Raw genomic sequence first — 16776 nt, 5'->3', positions numbered from 1 at the left:
TGCTGCTTCCTCAACTTATCCATGTCGTCTTCTTCGTTTAAATGCTCAATACGAGTAGTAAAATTTTGTTTATGTTGACCTAACTCCTCCAGTAAGAACCTATCGCCAAGGGATTCAACCAACTAATGTGATAGAAGGAACTATTTTTTTAAGTAATTGGAATAATGGGTTTTGTTCCAAGCACTATCATCATCAAACTCGATACTGGTAAGGGATGGTAACAAAATGTCAATCCGATATTAAAATTGAAAGTACATAACCGTTCTGATCTTATTGTTAATATATGTTCCACAAAATCCATGCTTGGGAATAATACCAAGAAAGATGATTTTTTTTTTTTGAGAGAGAAGTATTGAAAATACCTCTCAACTTGAGGCGAATTATTAGTTACGTTATTGAATTATTGACAATCTTAAAAATATCCTTTACTTGATTAATTGAGCTTAATTACTCCTCTTTCATGCCATACACAAAAAAACGTGTTATTCATGCATGTATACGTGGATTTTTCTGCCTAAGTGACATACAAATAAATATATATAATTAAAAAATAATCATACCCAGCTAAAGTTCACACCTAAGCGTCTCTTCCACACTAAAGTTTCTCCGTCTATTCTCACAACATAACCATTTGATTTTCATGGAAATCAAAAGGTTTTAACCTAGAAAATGTTGATTGAAGTTCTGATAAGGATCTTCTTTGTTATTTATTTAACTTGACGATCTTTTTATAAGAATCCTAATTGGACAATATTTTAATAAGAATTCTAACTTGATCCTCTTTTTATTAGAATCAAAACATCATATTTTTATTAGTCTTTACCAACAAGATTCTATAACACTTTAATCAGATGCATCACAAAGTGATAGCACCATAAAAACATTCAACATTTCCATAATCAGATGCATACTTAGAGATAAAAATGTAACAACAAAGTGATAAATAATAACAATATAGTGATAAAAATGATATAACAATAAAGTGATAGCATCAAAGCTGTAGACCCATTACACAATATTCATAAAACCTCAGCCTATTTCAAGACTTACATTGATAAAAGTTGAAAAACAACAGATACATACTTAGAGATTTATAACATTTAATTCTTGTCTTTGTTTGTAAAAGTAATCCTTCCCCTGTTTATAAGTACTAACTCTGCCTTAGAGGTTTTTCTAGCAGGTTCTTTTGATGGATGGACAATTTAGGTTTCGTTTTGCTTCTACATCAGAAATAAGAGACATCACTTTACTATCAAAATGTCAAGCATAATTTTGTCTTATGTTATTGTCCACATCAACTTAATATTATTTTTGTTGTTTAAAATAAAGATGTGTTTCCAATGAAACTGTAAGGTCAGCATCTTGTGCTTGGTTTAGAGTAGAAGCGTCACCTATAGCATATGTGGACAATGTGTGAGAAGTTCACAACTTAGTCAGTCCATGATTCTCTTTTAAGGGGTAAATCCAATTAATATACAATGCTATATGCTTTGCTGATTCGACTCCATCAATCGCATGACATATTGCCTAACTATACTTGCATAGACTATTGCAAACAAAGCCTAAGCAAATTCAAATTGAAGCACTACAAAATTCAAATTTAAGTCCTAGCAAACACAAATCCAAGAAGATGCTTAACAAGATGATCAAACTATGATAGCAAATAAAGCCCTAGTAAATTTTAAGTCGAACTTTAATCAATAAAAAAATGATAAAAAAATAACAAAATAGATCCTTACCGGTACTTTAATCAACATTTTCTAGGTTAAAACCCTTTGATTTTCATGAAAATCAAATGGTTATGTTGTGAGATTGGAGAGAGACTTAAGTAGTGTGGAAGAGACGCTTAGGTGTGATTTTTAGTTGGGCTTGATTTTTTTTAAAAAAATTTATATATATAGTGTATGCTATTTTAGTAGAAAAAATCATGTGTACGCGCGTGATTAACACATTTTTGTGTATGGTACGATAGGTGTGTAATTAAGCTCAAGCAGTCAAGTAGAAGGGTGTTTTTAAGGATGTTAATAGTTCAGGGACGAAACTAATCATTCGTGCCAAGTTGAGGGGTATTTTCAACACTTCTCTCTTGAATATAACGTAAGATTATATCATTATGTCATCATGTCATGACATAATTCTAAAATGCATTTTTTTGTCTTCTTTGTTTGTCGCTTGAAATTAGGTTGATCGACATGATTTGTGAATAATCCAAATGATACTAAATTGAGTACAACATGTCGTATCAGTTTGTCATGACTTGCATGTCATAATTTTGAAACATAACTTTTGCCAAAATTTATAAACTGCCATTTAACTTGGATTCAATTGACATATATGTCGTCCAACTTTGGATGTGCATAAGTAGAAACCTAAAATTGTATAAATTGAACAAATAGACATACACGTCATATATGGCGATTCGCGTGCGATATACTCAAATTGATTTGTGTTATCCCATGCAGGACGTGTGTGTACTTGTTGATACTCCCAAACTTACACTTCAATTAATAAGTATAAAGCGGTCGTTGTCAAATATAGATACCACTAGGTTGGGGTCGAACCCACAGAAAATATGGAGGAAATAAATCTGCTAGCACTTAAGCTTAGTTATAGTCAATATTTCCAAATAATAAACATGCATAAAGTAAATAGGGGGATTTATGTTTCAATAAGAAAAAGTTCTCAGTAACAGAACAAAACAGACTTAAGGTTGTTAACAATATGAGGTGGTAATTAGGATTGTGTTCCCCATGACATGTAATTCAGTAGTCATTAGGTATTTGTGATATCATATCAATGCGTCACATGCAAAATCTAGCAAGTTATATACATTTAAACACCTTCCGAACCTATTAAATGTATTTCACTTATCTCTTCCCAGTCTTAGAGTGTATTACCAGCTAACCCTTGCTTTTGATCTCAGAAAACTATCTCCTCCCTGGCTCAAGTTCTTAGACGAAGGTTATGCTTCGTATCTCTGTTGTAGTTTTTTTTCCAAATCACTACCCCTCTCTCGATCAATTAATGAATACAAGCAAATTTTAACGCGGGGCCTCGTTAAAAGAAAAACAAGACAAAGAAAACTACAATGTAATGCTAAACACTTAACGATAATTACCTATACGTTTGCCTACTTCATTATTGTATCATGGTTCCTACAACCCTAGTTATCGGGTTTAGCTACTCATAATTGCAAAGAATGAATCTAGAATTATTATTGAATTTATAAAACAATACTTGTGTTTATATAAAAGTAAACCTCGAATCACAAAATGAATAACGAATCAAGAACGAACAATGAGTTAGATTTCACGTTTGAATCTTGAAAAGTAGTCAAAGTATGCTCTCACAATGTTCACAATATACCAAAAATAAGAATAAAATGTTTAACCCTCAAAATAAAATAAATTCGGGTATTTATAAAAGTATGAAACCTACTCCTAAATCAAATAGGAAAACTTAAGTCGGTAAGGTCCATGCCGAGGCTCGTGATCCTGTCTCGTGGTGTTTTACTTGGATCCACCATTGTGTAGGCCTTTGCTTCTTCACGGGCAGTCACCACATGTCATGTTCTTGACTATGCCCCATTCAGAGGTCCGTGATAATTCCCTTGGACTATTTCAATCTTTCATTAGCAGGTCCTTCACGAGCCTGGGCCACGACCTGTAGTGGACTCCACGGCCCATGAAGGGTCTTGTAGAGTTCACCTTATCCAAAATTCCATCTGTTTAGGCTTTTATTGTATTAGCATCATGCTATCCACCACGACCCGTACAAAGCACCACGGTCCGTGGTGGCATTCGTAGTCCCTGGTCTGCATCACTTCTCAGCAAAAATGCCTTACTTCCTCAAAAATCATCCAAACTCATGCGCGACTTAGTTTTTCTTCAAAATGAAAAAAACACATCATATCTATAAAAATATACTCGCAATGCACACTAATTCACCATTTTGAGCATCAAAAGTATTGTAAATACGCGACACATCAACACCCTCAATTTATAACCATTATTTGTCATCAAGGAATGACACAAAACAAAATAACATGACGCGCAAACACAAACTACTATAAGAAGACATATAGCAGACCAACATATAAACTATGACCCTCTTATTTAATCGACTCAACTATGCAATGCACTAACAGTCCAACTAAATCATAAGGATCGATTTACGATATCATACTACTCACAGTCAACGAAGAAAATGCAAAAAATAATGTACCAGTCAATATAACAACTCAACAGTATAATCACATTGCCCTTGCCACAAAGAGGTTTCTCACACAGTATGCATAAATAAAACATAGACTGAAACGAACACTTTCACACTCGCAAATGAAGCTCAATCAATGCACATGTACATATCATAGGATTACCCTTATTTTCTACACTACACTTTTGAATAGCTTTTTTAGAATCACATTAGGACTTTCTTTACTTGTAACGTAGTCTCGGTCTCGGGCAGGATAAATTTAGGATTTAAGTGACTATTTTGCCCCTCCTTGATGCTACTTTGACTTAGCTACTTCTTATTCAACCCCCTCACTAATTCATCCCCTTGCACTTTTCTCTATTTACACCCGGGTGTGATTTCCGCTTTTATTATATTGAAATTTTGAATTTCATGATGCATTACACTTGTTCTTTCAATTCTTTAGAGGCCACACCCCAATGCTATTCTTTTTCCTCTCATCACACAACTCTTTTCATACCCCAACTGTTCTGCTTCTCTTTATAGTAACCACCCTCAACTTAGACTTTTAGCCTGAGTTGAGGTGCACATTTTTTTTGGAGGGACCAGGGCAAAGATAAAGTTCTACAATCAGACATGAAAGGTGATTTGTGTTATTTCAAAGAAAGGTCTTTTCAGGCTCAAACTTTTGGTTCAAAGGGTATACCTTCATTTGGTTGATTATTTTTAGGCTAAGTGGCTCATTTTCAACAACGGCCTATGATCCCGTCCTAATCAAGCTATCCAATTATTTCAGTGAGACTAACCAGGCAATTTCTAGCTTACAGATGCATTGTTCGAACTAGATAGTTTAGCTCACACACACATAGCACATATGTTATGCTAATTAGCATAATCAACACAGTCATGTTCTAGCTAGATTTTGATAGACAAGTTAATAAGTACAATGTCCTATAAAAATCCTAACAAGTCAGTTTTCACAGTCCAGACACAATCACATAGCATTTCACAATTTTTTTAGTTGGGAGTCATTTTTGTTCAATTCACATCATTCATTTTCACAATCTACTAAATACTTTTATAGATTCTTGTATTTACACAAAACAACCTAAACATGCTAGTTCTACTAGATATTACACTTGAGAAAAAAAATCACATACTTAGTGCATTTCATATACTAACACATACTTTTACCTATATTGTATCATAATGTAGGGTCGGACGATCATCACGCACACTCCACTCATGGATAGATATTGAGCGTACTTCTCTTTTGTTTGTGAGTCCTCGTATTTTGAGGACAAGACATTTATACTTTTCTTTGTTCCTTATGACATTATTTCTTAAGTCGGTCATCTAGGAACATGTATTATGCCCCATCCATAGTAGTATTAAAGGCATGTTAGATGTTATGGAGTCTACTTGTTTTCTTTTTATGTGAGTTTGGGTTTGATTCCTCTTATTCAAGACATTTACGTTCAGACTTTTATTCCTCTTTTGTGATGTTTCGTGTTATATCTTAATTACCTTATGAATGCTCATGAATGATATGCTAAGAGGTTTGGTTGGAATCCTTTGGGATTTCAATCGTCGTGTCACACTTAGGGTCTAGCTTGGGTCGTGACATTGTGAAATTGAATAATGCTTATGAATTTTCTTATTGGTAATATGTTCATGGATGCCTGTCTTTACTATGTTATAGTTGCTTGCATATATTTCACTGGCTAGATTGGCCACGTGATCCTATTAGTACACAATTGTTTATGTGTACTGATATTGTACTTCCTCTTTCCTTGTTGAGTATAGAACATCTTCAGGTGACTGCTGATAGACTTCAGTTAGGAGACCACTGACTTTCAGAATTCAAGGGTGAGTCAGCTCTTTGAGGATGCCATAGATTCTTCTAGGATCTCAATCCAACATTTCAGACTTAGAATTCAGACTGTTTTATTTTGTTGTTTTGGGGTTGCATCCCCTTACTCTTAGACTTATTTTTTGGTAGAGTTTTGGTACAATGACTTTTAAGTCCTAGGGGGGATTTACTTCCGCATGTTGACTGTATTGATGGTTGTTTGTTTAATTTCCTCAGTTTATGGGAACTCAGTTAAAACCTATTTAAAAACTGTTTTCTTTAATCTTTTGAATGCTTTCTCTTGTGTTAGGATATTAGGGTATAGTTTTTTTTCTCCCACCGGAGGTATTGTGTGGGTGTGACTCACGACCCAATTTGGGTTGTGACACAAATATATGTATTTTTTCTACCATACTAGAAGAGTGAGTGAGGCGAGAGAGATCCCCAAATACATGGAAATCACACTAGATAGGGTAGAGACAAGCGATAAAATCAGGTACATGCGAATTCATTTGAATATAGTGTATCTAGAATAAATTATACCTAATCTTGACCTTATGTATCTCAGATACATGTATGATGTATCTGGACGTGTCAGACACATGTATCCGAAATCCACAATATGATAAGATTCATAACATTATAAACTAATGTATCTAAGTAATTCGCTTCTAAACTAGTGAGATTTATATAAGTTACCCTAAAACTAACAACCTTGTTTTTAATGGGATAATGCATAAGTACCTGAGCTATAACCGAAATCTTAGCGACACACTTTAACTTAACTAGGATAACCTCCCCCTCCTCCTCCCCCCCCCCCCCTCCCGCGCTCAAACTATTTTAAAATTGAATAAATACACCCTAAAATGTGAAGTGGCATAGAGAGTTTATTGGAGGCAAGTGATGAGTGAAAAAATTGGACACATGTTCTTTTTTAATTGATAAATTTATAATTAGTTAGTACACATAATTATTGATATTAAACTTATATATATAATTATTTTGATTTCTTTCTATGTAAATATTTATTTTAATTTCTTCCTCATTTAAAACTTTTTATTATTTTTTTTCATTAATTTCTTATCTTTCCATTTTTAATTATTTTTAAAAAATTATGTGGATTTTTTAAAAAAATAATTAAAGTTGTCCTTTAATTTTAACGTTTTAATTTTATTATGTTTTATTTGAATTTTTTCACTTATTTTGATATCCATTTGAAATTAACTTATTTTAAATACTAGACATTTTGGAATTAAATTTGAAATCAAATCAAAAAGAAAGACAAAGAAAATAAAAAGAGTAAATAAAATTAATAGAAAAATAAAAGAGAAAAGACAATGAATGAAGGTAAAAAAAAATTTAAAAAAGTTTAAATAGAAGAAAAAAAATTCATAGAAAAATTTACATGTATTAACTTAATTTAAATACAAGATAAATAAAATACGAAGAATTAAAAACTTTAAAAAAAATAAAAAAAATATTTTTTTATAAAAAAATATATTTTTTTAAATAAATAAATAAATATATATTTACTGATGTGGCATGCGCTTGTGTACAAATACAACCAACTTACTTGATTGAAAGTGTCTGTCACGACCCAAACCACCGGGCTGTGCGGGCACCCATTATACACCATAAGTAGGAGAACCCTTAGCCATTTTAGGAAAATATTGATGGAAGTTAAATCAAAAACTTGAGTAATTAAATCAAAATTTCTAAATAAAGCTATATTAAATCTACCTTATACAATTTATACAAACCCCCCAAGGATACTAGTCTAAACAGCTAATAGAAATAAATAAAAGACCAATGACTAGCTTCCACCATAAGGATGGAAAAATAGAAGGTGCTATAGGATCATCTTCGTCATCACCTAAGAGACATAATTGACCCTGCAACCAGACTATGCCAAGTGGCATATCAAGAGTAGTATCAGTACAAACAATAGATACTAGTAGGCATCATCGTTCAATCTTATACCCACCGCATAATATATGAACAGAAAAATAAGAGATATCATAATAATTAAACTTTATCAATTTATCTATCTCAACCAAATAAGTACACTTCTTATTCCCACCTTGAGGTGTTCACCACTCTAAACTTCAGAGTTTCACTACCATTCTAGTTACAACTTAAGACCTGTGGGTTATGAGCCCACCATACTACTGTCCATTCATTATAATAGTCCCCACCTGACAACTTTAACCACTCAATGATTTCACCCAACGATCACTAGTCCTAGTCCAACTTTCTTACAACATATGCCCTCCCACAACCATACTTTCTAACTTCCCCCCCCCCCCCAATTTTTAGATAACCACAACTACTACCCCAGTTACTTGCTGACATCTCAATAATAAAACCCCCTATTAACAAAAACCTCGACTTCTAAGCCTATAAACATAGAATACGTTTATAACACATATGCCAAATCAAGGCCTAATACGATCCATCCTCTTACCACGATAAGTTTATACATGCTCGCATTTCGTTATGACTAACACACCTCAATTCAAAAGTTCTTGTAGAGATCCTTAATCCATGTCTCATTCAACACTAACCTTATTATTATATGAAAATACATATATCATCAGGTCGTCACATGATACCATTCACACACACATACTTGACCCTCTCAGGGGACCCAATCCAATCATACTTGCATCGGAACGTGACACCCGATCCAAGTATGTATCAAAATATGACATCCGATTCAAATACGTGTTGGAACGTGACACCCAATTCATATATATATCGAAATGTGACATCCAATCCAGTTATGAAAACCAACCATACATTATCAATAATAGATCACATCATATCAACAGAACATGTTTATCACAAAACAAGCCAACAAGTGATTATTTGTATAAAGACCAATATGTTTCCCCTATCCTTACTCATCTATGCATATCATAAATAACTCAACACATACATAAGACATTACTTGGAAACAACCATCGTCTACCCTACCAACCCTTAAGGTTTATACAACATCTACTTAGTTTTATATCTCTGTGCACCATATTGTGTCCGTTATATAATAACTGTCTGTTTGCAATAAAATCCCCACAAATACACTTCCCAAATCATTACAACACCTTTTAACCCAGGTCACATTCGAATTAGACACTAACACCACCGAATTTCTGCCTGTGATCCATGATCCACAGCTTAGTTATATGATTTCTCATTAAATTTCCATCTATACTACACGATAAGTATAGATTTACTACTCAGAAAATAAAGCCTACCCTACCTGGGCGCCAAGCAACCGAGGAGAGATAATGATGCTGAAATCATTGATTCCCAATATTCTATAGGCAAGAATGGATTGGATTCCACGGGTTGAAGCCTTCTGAATGCTGAGATTCCCTCCCCTCTTCTCCATAAATCAAGAGCAGCCTTTTTGGAGAGTTTGCACAAACTCTACCTTATACTTGGGAGAAGTGGAGAAAATAAGAAATTCATAACTTAAGTTCTGTCCCATGACCTTCCACTCTGGCAACCATATTCCCTCTCTAGAGGCGCCACTGAAGCGAGATTATCCCGCTCTGGCGGGATAGTGAGACCCAGTCAAGTAAAATTCTTGTGATTCTTTTTAATCTTAATTAACGATGAGTTGAGTTATTATAATAGATACTAATTTACCCCTCATTCGTTCCCGATCGACACATGAGGAAAGACACGAGCCGGTTTATATCTCACTAAAAGAACAACCACTGTCCATAATCTAAGGAAAATTCGCGTACTCCGAATTACAGTGCGAATGACAATACCTCAAATACACGCTTGATAAGGATTACTTAAAGGAAGTGGACTGACTTTTCAAAACACACTACCCCATCTCATTCCACTATGGCAGAAATATTCCCGCTAGAGCGGGACACTGGCGCTCTGGTGGAATGAACGCGATCAATAAAGGATGAGAGAAGAATGGTTTCTCTCTTTCTTCACATTCCCTCACTCAAAATTTCTAGAAACTCTCTCAAATTCTCTACTCCGGTCGTCTTTGATACGGTAAGAAACTTGTCCTTAACTTTAGATTATTGCTACTACTTACATTCTAATGACAACATGCTAAGAATCAGTAGAATCAAAGGCCCATAGGGTAGTTTTCAATTCTTTTTGAAATAAATTTCTTGCATTGCTAGATTAACGTAGCATGGGCCCCCCCTTACGTCCACAATATCTCTCTCATGTCTGGGCATAAGGTTAACAACAGATTTCACCCAAATCGGACTAGAATATAAGAGTGGAAGTTGAAAGGGTTTTTTGGTCCAAACCTTGATTATACTAGTTATTTGGATTTTTTGAACCATCTTCCTTTGTAAAAATGTTGCTAGGACACTTAGGAGTACTGATCTGTAGAAATTTTGAAGAAATTCGTGAATGGGGGTGAGAAGGTGCCATGGATCGCGCCTGATGTTCTTCTCGAATGAAGGTTGATGGATGAAGCCCGCTCTGGCGGGGCGGGTCTGGCGGAATTTCACCAGGCAGTGGCCTTGGATTAGAGCCCTTTTCCCTTCCTTAGCCTCTAATTTCGCACTTATACTATTGGGTTCTAACTGGAAATTTTTGAAACTTGCAGGTACATCACTATGTCACAATGACGATGCTAACCTCCTTTTTGTCCTATTCCCCGATCACGCTTCTCAAGAAAGGCACAACGACTTAAGAAACAATAAATTCCTACTTGAGAGGGGCTTCCACATGCTAGGGGTGGCGTACAAGATACATGCTTTCTATGCTCGACTAGAGGAGTTCGGGTGGGGCCCTTTGACCAAATCACCTCCTTCCGCACGTACTGGTTGGTTGAGGGAGTTCTATGCCATACTTCCTACGGTTCGCTGGGACGACCCTGACCCCACCATTCACATTCGAGGAGTGGACATCCCCCTGAGTTCCACTTATATCAATGGTGTGCTCGAAGTACCTAAGGCCTCCAATGCTGAGTATGAGGCCAAGCTGAGGGAGATGGACCTAGAGTGGTTACGGGACACTCTAGTGGTCCTAGAGCATCAGAGCAGGGTCTACTGGCCCAGCACAGAGGGCATCACTAGCACTGAGTCGAAAAAAGATGGTTTAAAATTAATTTATTAATTTTAGAAAAGAGAATCGCCACTTAATTTTTAAGGAAAATCAAGAAACCTTAATTTTAAATACCCTAATAGATTTAAGTTTTAAAATTAGAGAAAATGGGTAAGAGGTTCTTATTTCTACTTTGAGAAAGTGCTAGCATTCAAAATGGCCACTAACGCGCAGTTATCCGACGATTTAAAAAATTATTTGACTAACTTTTGAAAATGTTAATTTAAAAGGAAATGAAGACTTCAAAATTGTTACAATAAATAACACATGAAAATATGGCTTGACATTTAGTTTCTGTACGTCTAGACTAAGTTGTTGGGTTATTTGTGTTTTGGGCCTTAAGCTCAATTCCACTATATATCGTATCTGTATATACACTATATATCAAACTGTATACAATGTATACAATATTATTTCTATATATCAAACTGTATACACACTGTATATCACCTATTTTTTCCCTGTATCTGTTGTATATCATATTGTATATACTCTAATATACAGTCTATATAACATTATTTTCTTGCATATCGGATTGTGTATATACTATATGTCAGTGTATACAATAATATTTTCCACCTGTATTCCGTGTATACAGCCCAATATTGATATTCAAACCATGAATATTAGCTTTCTTTCCTTGTATCAACTTTCCAGCAATGTGAGCAAGATGATGGGAGACTCAAAACTCAACAATATGCAAGGATGGAGTCCAAAGATGGACTCAAATTGATATCACATGCACTAAAATAAAATTACATAAGCATCTACTCATTTTAAGCTAAATCAAGGAATATATCATGATATTTTAAGGTATCAAATTAATGTGCATCCTAGAGGTGACCACCAACATGTATATATGTAGACAAAGGAAGAAAAGAAAAAATATATTCAAGTAACTAAAGGATACGGAATTAATATATACGCTATACTAACTCAAGTTTTGAAGAAAGAATTAAATCAATTAGGCCATGAAAGTTCTAACTAAATAATAACTTAAGCATATTTTTGTTATCTAAATCATGTTAAAAGAAGAAATTGAAAACATGAAAATCTATATTGTCAAAGAAAACTACTTGAAAAAATAATGAACAAAACTAAGAGCTTTCATGAAATAATCCTAACACATGCTAGCTAATTAATCCTAACTCATGCTAACTATAAGAAAGTTCTATCATTAATCTAATTATTCTTAATAAATGCTAACTAAAAAAATAAGATTACGAATCAACTAAATATAAAATATGAAATAATTAAATAAAATAAAGCTGAAAAAAGATTTTACCTCTTTTCGGGTAGCGAGACTGAAGACGACTTCACCACCACCCAAGAGCTTGACGGAACTCTAATCCATAAAAAGAAATATTAAAAATTTAGACTCAAACCTTCGTGGGTTAGACGTTATAAGAACTCCGTTCTTAGCCCAAATTTCAACTTCAATCTCCTATTTTCCTCGAAAAAAAATATAGATTGAAAGCTAAAAAAATTTACAACTTTTAGGCTGGGGATACGAATCCAAAATCTTAGTCAAGTAAGGAAAATTTCTAACTTTGGGGGGGGAGGGGGTAAAAAACCTCTCTCCTCTTCCCCTCTTCTTAATGAAAATATGAGCCTTTATATAGGCTTCAAAAATTCAAAATCCTTCATGGATTTTCGATATGGGAGAAGTGCATTTTTTTTAGTCATAAACCAATAATTTGAAAATACAAACTATAACTAAACTAACCTAATTAACATAACATTTAGTTAAAAAGAAAAAAGAAAAATTGAGATGATTTTCGAATAATCACATAAGTAGTAATTAAAAATATAACTATATAAAATATGTATATTATCTTAAAATTATATAAAAAGACAAAAATAGTTAGAAATAACATAAAAATATTTAATTTTTATAAAAGCTGATTCTTTCAAAACTGTTCGAAATTTAAAGAAACTCGATAGCTAATTTGAGTTGTGGAGGGTCAAAATTGGGGGTCAACACCGACTGGTCTGACGATGCTAAGAGGTTGCTACACTTGGTGGCCAGGAAGATCCGCCCTTCAAACAACTGTACTGATATGACCTTTTCGAGGGCTCTAGTGGTGGCTTGTACTATTCAGGGGATAGGCCTAAATTTGGGGCCCCAGATTATATCAGAGTGGAAGATGTTCTATCATGGCAACAAGAACAGATTTTTTCTGTCGGGCCTGATCACTATGCAAGAAACCCGGGGTGCCACTATTGGACTCTGATGAGGTACTCCCCGTGGATCCTCCTTTCCATTCCTTGCTTATCAAGAGGACCTTCTCTCGGGGACAGAAGAAAAGGAGGACTGACGGGGCCAAGAGCAGCCGGGCAACAGCAGTAGAGGACGAGAACGTGGATACTGCCCCTCCCACGTAGTCACAGCCACTAGTTGACCCTTGCCTGGAGGAGGACCTAGCTATGGTTCGGAGCGACTAGGAGGCAGCTTCTCTTAGACCCCTACCCCAGTGCCACCAGCTACAGCCATGGAGGTGGAGATGCTTCACCGTCAGTTGCGGTGGGAGAGAAGGAAGATCATAGAGAGAGACTGCCTTATGATGAGGATGTGGAAGACCATTAAGGTCATCTTCTCTTGCGTCTCTCCTGAGAGGGAGATTCCCACCCAAGAGCCCAGAGATTTTTGCGAGTTCAACTTCTTGAAAAAGGCTTGGGCTGGAAAGTACCCTCCGAATAGGCTAGACTCTAATGACGACACTCTCCCTCCTTCACATTAGACTTTGTTATTTGGTTGGGTTGCTTTTTAGTCCTCTTGCATCTTTCCAGCTTTTCAAATGGACTAAATCCCGTTTGGGCAAGAAGCAAACAATTTACCATTTTTCTTTACTATTTCTCTTATTTTTGTAAGCACTGGATGATTTTAATTTTCTTGCATCACCGTACATATTAATAACATCATTTTAAAGGTTATTCAGCCCTTGTTGGTCACTATATTGACATTAGAGATAACCAAAAGTTCTTAGGAGTTCATTGCAAAAGCAGGGGAAAAATAGAGGACCCCTTTTTGAGGTCTCTGTCTCGCGAGATCCTTCCCTGGCAGGATAATTCCCACTCTAGCGGGATATTCACCGAGTCATTAGCCTCAAAAATTTCCCTTGGGCATTTTTCCTGCCCCATATTCCCCCTTAGACTCCCAAAGTTAAACTTATTTTTCACGAGAATTTTGACATGGACTGTCCTAGAATCGAACCCAACACTACACATATGAGATTATCGCTCCCCATTAGACCAAAAATATCAAGATAAACAAGGCATCATTTAAAACAACTTGTAGCATCAAGTTCTTATTAACTCAAGCTAATGGCTCAACCCCTTATATTAGATAGACACAATTCAGCAAGATCTATTATTAGCTCAGTTATGAAATATGCAAGGATCTTTCATTATTACCATTAGACTAATGAACAACACTAGATCTTTTTCTCACCTGATTTCTAATCAAATTTTGAAAGCCTCAAAATCGGAGTTTCTCCAAAGTCTTCATTTGTTAAATTCCCTTACCAATTAGCATAAATGGTAAGTCCATGCACCATTTACAAGCCGCATTTCCTCACATGAGTTTATCATTTAACACATCAGAACTCATCCCTTTATCACCTTGGGTCTTACAAAGTTCAATGCACATAATTCAATTATGACTCTTTTCTAACATCAAACTCTCAAAATTACTATCAAACATATACCACATAATTTCAGCACGCAGGTAAAGGGGTTTCACACTTTAAATTCGGAGTCACTATGCACATAGTCAAATATTCAGCTACCTAACTTAGGCAAGTTTAAAATTTATCAATAAAGTCCGCTTCATGGATGACCACTAATTGATCATCTATGCATTCTCACCGTCTCTAAGGCAAGATACCAATTGGAACCTTCTTGATTCCAATTTCTTTACTTGGATTCCTTCAGCCGTGACAATGTCATCTAGTTTACTTCAGTGAAATACCAATTGGAATTCAGAGATACCAATTAGACTCAACCTATACCATAAATGACATACCGCACGAATAAGAGAGAAGGAATGAAACTACTTCCTAAAATGCTTCATAGCTTCCTGAGGGTTAGATATGGACGTCAACACACCAATCCACAAGAGTCTATTTCATACCTTCTCTTATATTGGAAGATCGATAACCTGGGCTCTGATATCAAATTGTCAAGACCCAACCCACCGAACCGTGCGGGCACCCACTATACACCCTAAGTAAGAGAACTGTTAAACATTCTAGGAAAATATTGACGGAAATTAAATCAAAAATTTGAGTAATTAAACCAAAATTTCTAAAGAAAGCTATATTAAATCTACCTTATACAATTTATACAAAAACTCCCAAGGATACTAGTCGAAATAGGTACAAGAGCTTCTACGAGTAGAAATTAAATAAAAGATCAATGACCCAGCTTTCACCATAAGGATGGAAAAATAGAAGCTGCTGGAGGATCTCCTTCGTCTTCACCTAAGAGACATAACTGATCCTACAACCAGACTATGTCAAGTGGCTTAACAAGAGTAGTATCAGCACAAACAACAAGTACTGGTAGGCATCATCGTTCAAGTTGATACCCACTACATAATATATAAACAGAAAAATAAGAGATATCATAATAATTAAACTTTATCAATTTATCCATCCCAACCAAATAAGTACACTCCTTACTCCCACCTTAAGGTATTCACCACTCTAAACTTCAGAATTCCACTACTATTCTAGTTACAACTAAAGACAAGTGGGTTATAAGCCCACTAAACTACTGTTCATTCACTATAACAGTCCACACCTAACAATCTTAACCACTCAATGATTTCACCCAATCATCACTAGTCCTAGTCCAACTTTCTTACAACATAAGGCATAGCCCTCTCACAACTACACTTTCTAACTCCCTCCCGATTTTTAGGTAACAACTATTATTACCCCAATTACTCGCAGAAATCTCAGTAATAAACCCCCTTGTCAACAAGAACCTCAACTTCTAAACCTATACACATAAAATACGTTTATAACACCTATGCCACATCAAGGCCTTATACGGTCCATCCTCTTACCACAATAAGTTTATACATACTCGCATTTTGATATGACTAACACACCTCAATTCAAAAGTTCTTTTAGAGGTCCTTAATCCATGTCTCATTCACCACTGACCTTATTATTACATGGAAGTACAGATATCATCAAGTCCTCACATGGGACCATCCACACACACATACTTGGCCCTCTTAGGAGACCCAATCCAATCATACTTGCGTCGAAATGTGTCACCCGATCCAAGAATGTGTCAGACGTGATACCTGATTCAAATACGTGTCAAAACGTAACATTCGATCCATATATGTGTCAGAACGTGACACCCGATCCAATTATGCAAACCAACCATCACTTGCAACAATTATTTAGCAATAATACTATAATTGTCAATATATTATATTCTTCGACAATAATAAATATGAATATTTATAATTAACACTCTATATAAATATTGCCCAAGGGAGTGACTCTTGATGCAATGCCATTAAGTCAATTGTCCCTAAATGTTTTTAGGGAAATAAATTTTGCCACTAAATGTCTCTTTAGCAAGGTGCATATATGTATTTTCTAGAAGAGGTCAAC

Source organism: Solanum dulcamara, chromosome 9 (genome assembly GCF_947179165.1).
Source record: "Solanum dulcamara chromosome 9, daSolDulc1.2, whole genome shotgun sequence".
Lineage (NCBI taxonomy): Eukaryota > Viridiplantae > Streptophyta > Magnoliopsida > Solanales > Solanaceae > Solanum > Solanum dulcamara.
The sequence above is the reverse complement of the archived record's forward strand: the minus strand, read 5'-3'. Positions refer to the sequence as shown.